This window comes from Alnus glutinosa, chromosome 1 (genome assembly GCF_958979055.1).
Source record: "Alnus glutinosa chromosome 1, dhAlnGlut1.1, whole genome shotgun sequence".
Classification (NCBI taxonomy): Eukaryota; Viridiplantae; Streptophyta; class Magnoliopsida; order Fagales; family Betulaceae; genus Alnus; species Alnus glutinosa.
Genome location: NC_084886.1, coordinates 34,247,048 through 34,261,180, shown reverse-complemented (window position 1 = coordinate 34,261,180; position 14,133 = coordinate 34,247,048).

Here is a 14,133-nt window from a genome sequence, read left to right as displayed (position 1 = left end):
TATGCCGTTATGTTATCTAAGCAATATTAGGGAAACTATGTTAGGTTGTATAGAAGTCAGATGTGACCGAACTTAGTGATTTGTACTAACACATTATCACATGTACAAAATTGTATTGCTGTGAATACTTATGTGAATATTCTCTGAAGCAGGAAAAGACTAAGTATAAAATACTTACTGAGAGATGCTGATTTTCATAATCTAATGATTATAGATTTGATGAATTGTATGCGTGTGAATGGAACATTGCATATAATGCATGCTGTTGTGATTAATGGATTTGTGAATAAAAAGGCCAGGGGTCAAAGGGCCACGACATTCTTAAATGATAAGACCGGAGATGGTTAAACTCTTACGGCATCAATAAATGATTAGACTGTATTATGGGTTAAAGTCCCACAACATCAATAAATGATAAGACCGTATTATGAGTTAAAGTCTCACGGTATCAATAAATATCAAGACTATCATGAGTTAAAGTCTCATTGCACCAATAAATAAGACTCTGCATATAGAACTGTCATAATATCTTTGCATTTTGTGTTTTCAAATAAGTTAGTAAACATTATATTGTTGAAACAGTTGACTCACACAATTACAATATGGGATTGTGGTGATGTCCACAATCACATAGTTATTGATGCAGGTTCAGAAGGTGAAGGCGTGGATTCCCTTTATTAGTTTTTATGATTTTAAGCTAATGTTTGGATAGCTAGTTATATTTAATTGTAATTATATGTGTTTACAGTAATGATTGGATGTAACATGTTTAGAAAGATACTAGTATTTAATAGGCTTTTTATGTATGTGCCGCCTGTGGCACTTGATTTGATATACTTAGTGTATATACATCACGTTTATGTTAATTAATATATTGAGGTAATTCAGTCAGTTCTAATGTGTTATCAATTCCTAAGTTTTAAAAAGAAAAATATATTCTACTACAAGATTTTATCGTCTCTGATGTAGTAATATCGTGTGGCTTATTAGAAATAACTACTTACGCCTTTTTATAAAAGGCGGTGCGTTACATCACCGATTGGTTTGAGGTAAATTCAAAAATCTTGACTTTGCTAGATTTTGTGCAAATCCTTAGATTTTGAGCTTGATCTCTCTATTTCCTTTAAGTATTGTGTGTTTTGAAGTGTTCTAGGTCATCTTCAAGCATCGGGTTTCACTTTTATTGAGAAATCAAGGTAATACCCAAAACCGTAGTTTTTGTCTAAGTGTTTTAAATTGGTAGGTTGTGTGTCAACCCTAAAGTTATCTAATGGGTTAGTGTTATTAGTTAATGGGTTGTCAAATGAAGCCCTAGAAATTTATGGGTTTTCCATAGGTTTTAGCTCTTGAGCAAAATCAAGAACCTAAGTGGAAATTTAGAGTTAGAAAATATTATGGGTTAGTTTTGATGTGTCGTTACAATGTATTGTACAGTAATACGTTGCGTGGCTTATGTGGAAAACCCTTTTATAAGTCGTTAGTCGAGCAACTAATGTGAGTATTTAACTCATTGAGAAAATATAATACTTTTGATGGTTTAGGAATGTCATAAATGTTAAATTGGTGATAAATCGAGCCAATGATATTTTGAGATGATATAGGCTTGTGATTGCTTTCAATACCTTCAATTATATTGAGTTATAATTTGATGATGATTTATGAGCTTTGGAATGTGTTTATGGAAATGTGAACGAGTTATGTTTTTGGATGGTTTCAAATGTGTTGAGATTTATGTTATCATGACGTATTTGAAAAGAGATTGAGAAGCATACAATGTTATTTAATGCATATGTGTATGATAGCATAATCATAATGAGTATGAGATATGATGAGCATGAAAATGGAATGAAATCATTAACGCTGAACGTAAGAGTAAGGGTTAGAGGTCCCTTGGCAGAGTAAGCGTAAGACCAGAGGTTCGAGTCCTACGGCATATAGCAACCAGTTCAAGTGTAAAACCAGTTGGGTGAGAGTCCCATTGGCATCAGCAACAAAAAATAAGGAAAACAGATGTAAGACAAGCATGACATGATTTATGATTTATAATGTTTTCATGACTAAATGTATCAGTATGCGTCTGAGTTTGAATGAAACAGATCATATGTATACAATTACAGCTAGATTGCATAGAATGTTTTATATGAGATTTCATACTAGACATACCAATATGCGTATGAGTATGAATAAAATATAACATATGTATATAGTTACGACTAGAGTGCATGTGAGGTTGTATAAGGCACTGTTCTTAATTGTGCTTTGATACTTGTATTTCTCGAAAGTTTGGAAATGCTTGTATCTGTGTATAGCTAGGTTATGATGCAACTCATTTTTTGCTTAGATGAACCCGTATGCTTGTATTTTTCGAAGGTGTGGAAAGCTTGTATTTTATATATATAATGTGTGTATTATGTAGAAGGAAATCTCTCGTTACAAAGTGTCTGTGTTGACCATATCAGTTACGAAACATTTTAAAAGAAAGATTCACACTATTAGTAGTTGTTATAGTAAACGTAGGGTAGAAAAGAAAATAGTTGGCTCATTGTGAAAACTTAGAGTTTTATACTATTGAGTTTGTGGACTCACACTTCTACCTATGCGGACATGGCTACCACCACGATTGTGTAGATGTTGATTCTTTTGTTGTAGGTACTGCAGGCGTCGATGATGACGCTATCGGGTTATATTTGGGATACTATGACTGAAGCTCTTCACGACAATTGTATGTTGGACTTGTGGATAGTCCATCTTTTGTATAAACATTTAGTATATGGCTGGTGTCATATGTGACACTTTTGTATATCCATTCTTTTGATGTAAATATTATTTGATTAAGTTTTAAATAGATAGTTAAATGACTCTGATGTTGTATTCCTCATTTTAGTTAATGAATTTAGTTTCCGTTGCACTGGGTTTACCTTTGATATATGTTGTGAGTTTTAATTGTACTCGCAAGCGCACGAGTTGTTTGCAATATAGTGTGTGCAAGTACGATGTCGAATTCACAGGGAATTGCGTTGCAAAAATCAATTTCTAATTAAATTAATCCTATTTTAATCTAGTGCCGAATTTTTGGGATTTTTATAAAGCAAAATAATAAACTAAATTAAAATTGAATAAGAACAATTTTTTTTAAAAAAATACTAAGGTTTTAGAATCCACCTCACTATATCAAACAACACATTCTTGTATTTTATTCAACACCCAATAAACAATTATGCCTTATTGATTGTTCAAAGTCCAAAAAAAAAAAATGCATATTAAATCATTCAATAAATCCAACCATTAAATAAATCACAATGAATACCCAATTGAAATTAAATTATCCAATGTATCCGTTTTGACTAACAAATCACAATGGATATCCTCTTTTAATTGAATGATTCGATGTATCCATTGGTTGAAACACATGGAATATCCAACTTTAAATAAATAATTATTCAATCAAAACACATAAATCAATTAATTGAATTTGGACTTGAACAATATTTTGATAAAAAGAAAAATGGGAACCTCTCATGACTAAAAACAACACGCTAGCTTCAATTGAAAACATAAATAAATAAATTATAATGACAAAGAAAAAAAAGGAATAGAGACTAAATAACTTTAAATAAATTAAAGGAATAAATTAAAATGACGAAGAAAGAAAGAAGAATAGAGACTAAATAACTTTAAGTAAATTAAAGGAAATAAAAAAAGTATAAACTTACAAAAGAAAAGAACAAGACGAGAGCTAAAACAATGCTCTGAAGAAAATTGATGAACTAAGTGGTGCCTAGCATGAGGTATTTATAACAGAAAATTAGGTTAAAACCCAATTTTTACAAAATGGCACGTCTACTCTTGAAAACCCTAATAGAAGAAAAGAATGCTAGAGTTTAAGGCCATATTTTCAAAATGGCACCTCTACCCCTCAAAACCCTAATAGGAAAAAAGTATGCTAGGGTTTAGGATGTCAGCAGCCGTCAAAGCATTGAAATTCGCGCATGCCACGTCTGCTCCTAACACCTGTGCTTTGAATGGCTTTAAAGACTTCTTCTCCTACTCCTTTGCAAATCCCACAATAATACTGCAATTTTATCTCAAAGTCCTGCAAAACACTGAAACACCAAAACTAACCAAGAAATTAGAAAATAACAAAGCTAAAGGTTTAACAAATGCAAATTAAGGGGTCCAAGTATACAATATTTGCCACTCATCAAATACTCCCAAACTTACATTTTGCTAGTTCCATAGCAAAACAAAATGAAAAATAAAATCGAAGCAAGAAACATAAATCTGCTTTCATAAGAGAGACGATTGCATTTAATGTATGCAACAAGCATTTTAAACCCCTAAGACTCCATAGAGGACGAGTGAAATCTCGTGAGGGTTTGCCATGAATGATACCCACAAACATTTTAAAGCACTATGTTGTTGTTAAAACAAAAACTTCCACACAAATACATGGTTCATATATCATGAGTAGGCTTAACAAGGTGAACATCACAATCACATCAAACATCACAAATCATTTAACTCATAGCTGGAAAATTGAGACAACACATGCTCCAATAAGTGCAATGTGAGATTAACATAGACTCATGAGGTTTCAATTTTTTCTCAAAGTTTGTATACCCCAAAATTCATAGGAATTTTATCAGATGAAAACAACCAAGACTTAAATTAAAATGTGATTTTTTTTTTTTTTTTTTTTTATTTTGTAGGCTGTGCAATACTTGACTCCCTTAAGCTTTCTAATTGACTTATGTAGCGAGTGTTTAGGGCACTAGATGTAGAAACATCCCTAAGAGCTTAATTACTCAAGTTAAAAAGGCTACGAAGCCAAAGTAGCCATACAATCAATCAAATTTAAATTTCGCATCTTTTTAGGCGAACATTCAATGCTTAGTAAGGCAAGATGCCCGGTTACTCAATGAGAACTCAAACTGATGAATTATTATTATTATTATTATTATTTTAATTTTAGCCAAGGTTTCATCAACAAATCATTCTACAAATCTTATGATATACATTCCTCAATTCAAATCTCATACCTCACAGAACCAATGCTAATGTGCTTGTAAATATCAATTAAAACAAGTAAGGTCTCTCTAATCCAGCAGATGAGTCAATAGATTCAGATTTCTAATGATATGCAACGTTTAGGATGTTAAGCAAACCAATGATATGCAAACCATAGTAAGATGTAATCACGCTCAATCAACAATATAGTTTTTTTGTTTTTTTTAATTGTTACACAAAAGCAATAAAATAACAACAAAAATAACAGCCATAAATGTCTACCCCACCCCCAAATTAAAATGACACATTGTATCCAATGTGTCCAGAAATACAATACCAAATGGGTGATACAAGTCAGGTGTACCATAAAAGAACTCTCCCCCAAACTTGAATGGCAGATATTGCTCCTGAAAGACACAACAAAAACAAAACAAACTGAAAAATATTGGACTTCTAATTAACAGTGTGCAACAAAATATTAAATGCGGAATTTAAAGAAGACAAATATTTTGTTGACGAAATGGAAACTCAATTAAGAGAAAAATCACTCGGGGGCAGCCAAACCCAGAATATCCACTATTCAGAAGACAAAGCTAGTTACAAAGCAGTAGCACTCACATACCCTTGATGCAGTGGTCGTACCTTGCACTCTAACGTGTAACCCAACACGAACACCTCCCAACCAGGTCTCCTACCTGAAGGGGTCTTCAATGGAATCCTTTACCTTAGGGCCAACCCCTAAGATAGACATCACAGCTGATCAAATCACACACTGGCAAAAGCTAGAGATCTAGCAGATCTTTAATATCTCCCTAAGCACCCTCTCTAAGCTGTAAGAAATTCACCACCAAATTCTGTGTCAAATGCATGCCTCGAGCCTCTTATTTATAGGCTTTAGAAGACCTAAAACATGTCAAAAATGGAGTCTCTGGCATGCGCATCCGAACGGGCAACTTTTTCCTTGTCCGAAAAGCAATTCTAGAATTTTCGTAAGGCCGTCCGGACGCTAGATGTTTCCGTCCGTACGGGGCCGTACGGATGTTAATACTTGCCGTCCGGATAATCAATTTATATAATTTTTTGTTACCTTTCCAACGACGCTGATTTCGTCCCAATCCGATATTTTAGTAAAAAGTTATTATCAAAATACCGGAGGGTGTCCAGACGACTTGACCGAGCGTTTGGACAGTCAACTGCAATGGCCTTTCCAAAATAGCACTGAAAGCTTCCATAACAAGGCCGCGTCCGAACGGTGTTGCCCTAGCGTTCGGACGGTTGCACTTCGACGGCACGTAATTACCATAATAAGGCTTTGAGCGTCCGGACCCTGAAGGATGATGTCAGGACGGTTGAACTGGTGCATGCAATTTTCATATATGATGCTTGATCGTCCGAACCATGAAAACTGGCGTCCGGACGGTTGAACTTTGTATGCACGTCTTGCCTTATAGAGGACATCGTCCGAATGGGATCACACATCGTCTGAACGGTAGCAGCCATCTTCTCATAACTGTGTCTTGAGGCAGAAACCCTAATGCTTGTCAAACACTGAATGGCGTCCAGACGGTATAGCCACGTCGTCCGGATGGATTTACTGGAACACTGGGATCTTCTCGAACTTTGAAGAGCGTCCGAACGATTTGCCATTATGTCTAGACGGATGCAAACTTGAACTATTCGAAGCTTCTAGACACTGATGGGCGTCCAAACGGAAAGTTCTCGTCGTCCGGACGGATGTTGCTGACTGATGAGCGTCCTGACGGAATACCACGTCGTTCGGACGGCTGACAGAGAACCGAAATAAACTTCCTTGAAAACTTCACAGAATCTTGTTGAAGAACATAGCTGAAGAGTAGACTCTGGATAAAGCAGCATCCCTGTGAAAGCAGCAACATTACATAGAAGTGATTTTGTCCAACAGAATGTAGCCAACACAAAAACTAACAAACTCCCCCTTTGGCCATTCTGGGACAAAAATCACTTGACCGGTTAAAAATGCAATCCCGGTCCAAATCAAAAATTACTTCCCCTTTTTGTCACAAAGGGACAAAGGGTAAAACAGAGTAATGAGAAAAACCACACAACAATTACTCCCCCTCAATGTCTCAGAAGTACAAGGGTAAATAGAGTAATAATATCCACAGACAAAAACTTTCTAAAATCCAAAACAATAGGAAAATAGAGAAAAGTCTGCAAGTGGCCCAAAAGAGAGGAACAAAAATCCTCCAAGTACCAAATCCTGCTGATCCACTGAAATCAAGTAACAGAGAGAAATTCATAAAAGCTGGATTTGTACTACTTCGGCTTCTAGCTCTGGAACCAAAACCAATAAGAAATATCTCCAAAAATACCATTAGATCCTGTTAGTTCCAAAAATAATGTGGTATTTAAGACGGTTGTCAAATGGATGCCAAAGAATTACAAAAACAAAGATCGCAATTCAAATGACCCAGATATATCAATATCAACCCAACACAGACAAAATAAGATTTTCATGCACACTATCTCAAGAAAATATCCAACAAATATTCCAATATTCTAAAAGAACAAAAACTTATAAGAACAGCAGAAGATACAATGAAGATCATGGGATGAGAAGAGATGTGCAAAGAATGCCAAAATCTCGGGAGAAATCCACGAGAAAAACACACAACATGCCATGATAAATCAATAAAAATGCAAAGATGTGTGTATGGTAGAAAAAGAGACGTAGGTCTTAAACCTTTAGAGATTCCGTCTGGACATGTCACTTAACCGTCCGAATGGCTACTGCTAGGACAACGTACGGCAAGACTGCGCTCGTCCGGACGTAAGAATAGGTCTGTCCGAACACTTCACACTGAAAATCTAAAACTTGAGAAAAATTTACAGAAAATATTAAATGCGGAATTTAAAGGAGACAAATATTTTGTTGACGAAGTGGAAACTCAATTAAGAGAAAAACCACTTCGGGGCAGCCAAACCCAGGATATCCACTATTCAGAAGACAAAGCTAGTTACAAAGTAGTAACACTCACATACCCCTGATGCAGTGGTCGTACCTTGCACTCTAACGTGTAACCCAACACGAACGCCTCCTAACCAGGTCTCTTACCTGAAAGGGTCTTCAATGGAATCCTTTACCTTAAGGCCAACCCCTAAGATAGACTTCACAGTTGATCAAATCACACACTGGCAAAAGCTAGAGAGCTAGCAGATCTTTAATATCTCCCTAAACACCCTCTCTAAGCTGTAAGAAATTCACCACCGAATTCTGTGTCGAATGCATGCCTCGAGCATCTTATTTATAGGCTTTAAAATACCTAAAACATGTCAAAAATGGAGTCTCTGGCACGCGTGTCTAGACGGGCAACTTTTTCCTTGTCCGAAAAGCAATTCTAGAATTTTTACAGGGCTGTCCGGACGCTAGATGTTTCAGTCCGTACAGGGGCTGTTCGGACGTTAATACTTTCCATCCAGATAGTCAATTTACATCATTTTTCGTTAGCTTTCCAACGACGCCAATTTCGTCCCAATTCGATATTTGAGTAAAAAGTTATGATCAAAATACCAGAGGGTGTCCGGACGGCTTGACCGAGCGTCCAGACGGTCAACTGCAACGACCTTTCCGAAATAGTATTGAAAGCTTCCATAACAAGGCCGCGTCCGGACTCTCCATCCTGACTGAATACTAGTTGGTACAAACTCGTCATCCTTGTTCTTTACTACCGTCAAACCAGTCCGCTTAGGCATGTCATGAATCTGGCTCACCCACTTGCTATCATCAGTAGTCCAGCCATTAGCTTTCTTGTGCTCTCTTAAAACATCTGGTAACTTTTCCTCTTAAGCATCAAGCAAATCCAAAGCTATAGTCACTGGTAAAATATCTTCTAGACCTAGGAACTTATACTTAAGAATGTCTTGTAGAGGGGTAAGTTCCTTCTTGGGAGGCTCAGGTACTGCTGCCTCCCCGTTCTCACTGCTTACCAGAGGAGCAGACTCCAAAATGGCATCAGCTTGCTCAAGTAACTTGTCCAAATCCAAATCCTCTCCAAATTGAGCAAAGCATGCCTCTAGGGGGTCCTAAGTGTTTGGTTCATCTAGGTTCTCCTCATTCTTACTTCTCACTAGAGGAGCAGACTCAAAAAAGGCATCAGCTTGCTCAAGTAGCATGTCCAAATCCAAATCCACTCCAAATTGAGCAAAGCATGCCTCCAGGGGGTCCTTAATGCTTGGTTCATCTATAGTATACTCCTCAATCAAGCAAATACTTCCGATCTCATCATACTCCAGTAGTTGATTGCTGATATCAAAGATGTTTAGCTTCACTGTCATGTTGCCAAAGGAGATCTTCATCACCCTTGTTCTGTAATTGATAAAGGCGTTAGCCGTAGCTAAGAATGGTCTCCCAAGAATTTTCGGTATCTAAATCCCAACATTCTGAACCGGCTCCATGTCAAGCACAATAAAATCCAAGGGAAAATAGAATTTATCCACACTTTTATCAAAACATCCTCAATAATTCCCCGTGGCTTTCTCATCGACCTGTCAGCCAATTGAAGCGTCATGGATGTATGCTTCAATTCTCCTAACCCCAATTGTAGGTAGACTGAGTAGGGTAGGAGATTTACACTTGCTCCAAGATCTGGTAAAGCCTTCTCAATTTGGCTGATGGTATAGCTCGGGACTCGCCGGCTACACGTGGATTTTAAATTTATAAGTTTACCACTCACAATAGTACGTATCGATTGTACTATAGTAAGGGTGATCGAACCACAGAGATTATTGGTTGTTTTGCGTAATAGGATATGGAAAGAAATGTATTTAACTTAACTTAAAAACAAAAATAAAAGTAAAGGTTGTAGAATTGAAGCTACAACAAGTGAGTAAGAATTGAAAGCGAAAATGAAATTAACTTAAAAGAAAACTTAGGGTTTTGATCTTATCCAATCCTCCACCAATGCAATGCTTAAAGTCTATATGGACCTTCCTAACATGTTTGATATTAGTGCGTAATGGGCGTCAACCATTACGACGACCTCGACGTGAAAACACTCTAGTTAAGACGTAATCATAAAGCACATAGGTTTACATTAATCTACTCCACGTGAAGACTAAACTATAATTGAAAAACATTTACTCTACCAAAGGTGTGGAGTGACTAATGTTCCCTAGCTTACTACTCTATAACACATCCTAATGAGTATACACAATACATGAAAACCCTAATTAGGCCACAATGATAAGATATCTAGTTTCACACCAAATCATTCCACATAAAGTTAAACTACAATTGAAAAAACAATTAGACTACCAAAGGGGTGAAATGATTGGTGTTCCCTAGCATACCCTATAAGGTGACTCTAATGAGAAATCATACATCATGTCAAATAGCATCATTGCAAAAGACATCATTCTTGTTTCCAAGAATGTTGGTTTTACTCAAGACTTCAAGAAAAACTCATAGACAAGTTAATCTATTCTTCATGAATAATTGGATTGGAATATTGATATCAAAACCTTTTAGCATGAGTTTTGATATCCTCTAGCCCTCAACAATCATCAAACATCTAAAGAAAATCCTAAGAACCTCAAGAACACTACATGGTTTTGGATAGGATTAGGATCAAACCCTAAGAACTAAATTAGCTAGACATGAATTCAAACTAATCTAGGCATGGAAATAAATGAAAACAGTAAAGGAACAAGGAAGAAATGAATTAAAAACAACTATATTAAACTTAAAGAAATTCGGATTACAAAAGAGAATAAAACCTAAGCTAGAACATGAAGAACAAAGAAGAAAAAAGAAAAGAGACAAGCTCTCTGGAACTAAGCCCAGAAAACGTGCATTAAAGAAAGCTAGAAATACAAAGAATTGAAGTGATACACTTGAGCAAATCCGAAATCCCCAAAAGATGCATTTTCTAACCTAAATCCCTAATATCGTATATATAGAGAATTGGATTTACAAAAGACCATCAAGAGCTAATCCTAGCCACACAAACAGAGCTAGTCGGAGTCCATTTCTGTCCACAAAATCCAACTTATGATTTGAATTGCATAAAGAATGCAAAGATCTGGAAATATCTGATTTTCTGGAAGACGGCGAATTCGATCGATCGAAAATATTTCAATCGATTGAAAAGTCGATCGATCGAATTATTGGCTGTACAAATAGTAGATCGATTGAAATGCCTTGGACGATTTTCCATCTTCTCAGGGTCAGTCTCGAACTCTGGAAGTGACCAAAATGCCCTTGATGTATTTCTAGGTCTAATTCAAGAGTTTTGAATTAGATTTCAACTAAGACCTGAAAATAAGATAAAACACAAAAACTACAACAAAACGTTATATATACAATACGAACTAGGTCTAACAAATGCAAATAAAGGGGTCTTGAATCAAACAATTCAAGACTTATCAGCTGACTCCTATCATGCAAGAGAGGGTAGGACACACAGGGTCCTTGTTCTTGATGGGCAACTTGCATTGAAGGATCGAACTAACTTGCTCAGTCAAACATACCTTCTTCGGGACATTGGTTATTCTTTTAATTGTGATCAAGTCCTTCAAGAAATTGGCATAAGACGGCACTTGCTGGGTGGCATCCAAAAATGGGATATTAATTTGGACTTGCTTGAATACCTCCAGAATGTCCTCAAACTTCCCTCCCTTCTTGGGCGCTAATAATTTATCAGGGTATGGCACCTTAGGTGCAAAAGACCTAGGAGGATTCTCAATAATGGGTGTGGCTTTAGATGGCTCTGCATCTTTTTCTTAATTGTTGCCACTTTCCTGCCCTTGAGGCACAGAAGGGTTCTCTTCAGGAAGAACCACTTGATTGGCCACTTGTCTCCCAGACCTCAGAGTGACAATTGATTGCACATGCTCCTGCCTATGCGTAGACTTTGACGAACTTGCATCCGTAAGCTGTATCCTTGGATTGGGAATGTGACGACCCTTTTTTTTTTTGTTATACAAACATAAACGAGTCCTCACAGTGGCACGAAGATGTGTCTCAAAGCCAACATATGGTACATACCCCATAATATGTATCTGGTAAATCAGAGCATAACATATATCTAACTATGCAGCGGAAACATAAACCTAAATTGCGGAAATCACAACTTATACATTTATCACAAGTTATTTACAATAAAGAGCCATTTAACATCTATCTGTTTAAGTCTTATCAGCATAATATTTATACAACAGGAATGACTTATACAATAGCAAGTGACACAAGCGTCACAAGCCATAAACAAAACCTATAAAACAGTGGACACTCGTGGTCCAGCAATTACGACCGTCACGGCGAGCTTCGGTCATAATATCCCAAGTGCACATCTACAACACCATCAACTACGACCAGAGTACTTGCAGCCAAATGAACATCATCTATACGGTTGTGGGGGTTTGCCACAACCATATAGGTGGATTATGAGCCCACTATCTTAGCATAAATAAATACACTAAGACCTCAAAGGTATATTATTCACTGAGTTTCCGCAAAGAACCAACTTTTCATTTTTAGTCATGCGTACACTATAACAGCCACCAATTTTATAAAATTTTGTTTGAAAATCCCCATAGTTGATATAGCAAACACCGACTAATAGAAAACTGAAAAATAGAATTTACTTCTAACAAAAATAAATGTGTGTGTGCACAAAGTGTTAACAAAATAATAATGCGGAAATTAAACAACACAAGATTTTTGTTAACGAAGTGGAAACTCAATTAAGAGAAAAACCATTCCGGGGCAGCTAAACCTAGGATATCCATTATTCAGAAGACAAGACTAGTTACAAAGTAGTAGTGCTCACATACCCCTGATGCAGTGGTCATACCTTGCACTCTATCATGTAACCCAACACAAACGCCTCCCAACCAGGTCTCCTACCTGAAGGGGTCTTCAATGGAATCCTTTACTTTAGGGCCAACCCCTAAGATAGACTTCAGATTAAGCGCAACAACAACACACACAACAATGGCTTCAGAGAGATCAACTCAGCTCAATAATCTCACAATATAGCTCTCTAAGCACTAATGGAATTCAATACCGAATTCTTGCTGTTCTCAAGCCTAGGGACTTCTATTTATAGGCTGACGGTTCAAATGAGCGTTTGGCTTGATAAAAACTAGGCTCCGTCTGGACGGTAGTCATGGGCCAAAGGTTGTGCTAGACAATCTTGGCTAGCATGCAGTGAGGGGCAGATAAGGCATCGATCCTGATGGTGGTGGAGCGCTCCTCTCCCTGGGGAACAACATGAAAGAATTCTCTAAGATCATCCAGAGAAGGAGGAATCACCACCTCATTATAAGGGCTGCCAGGAATCTGGAGAACAGGAACTCCTATGAAATGACTGATTATCTGGGGATCAACAGTGAGAGTATGCCCTCCAACAATAGACTGAAGCACCAACCCGCGTTTATCATCCTGAACCACCTCGAGGTTGGCATAGAACAGCCTGACCAGCCTGGTGTACACAACACAGGCACAAGTGTGCAGATATCCCCAATGATAAGTCTGGATAGTGTCATGGATACTATCCAGAGGAGCCACCATGATGTCGGACCGAACAACGTTTCTCTCAGCAATTACTGGTCGGTCCATAATTTTGGCTCTAATGGCTTCCCTTTCTCCCTCTGTCCTCTAGCGGACCCTGCGCTGTGGACTGCCTACAGACATGATGTTGCAAAAAGAAAAACCAACAAGATTTGCCAAGAATAATCCAAAAGGAATAATCTTGTTAGTGAACATAGAAAATCTGGCACTATAACAACAGTAAAAGGGATTGTTCCAAACAAAATTACAGACAGAAAATATCACAATACAGTCCACAATAATACCGAACCAGATAATCCCAACACAGTAGACATACCCTCAACAACATTCCCAAAATAATCAAAATTCTAATAGTTTAAACCAAATTGAACAGAATAAAGTTAGAAGAATACCTGGAATGTGAGAGATTTGCACAAAAAGACAAAAGAGAGCGAGATAATGCAAAAACTCACGAGAAATCGCTCACTAGAAGCCAATGGAGAGATTTTATGGGGTAGGGAGAAAATACGGCGTCCATGTTTTATAGAGGCTGTGGGGTCCCCGTCCGGACGGATCATTAACCCCGTCCGGACGCG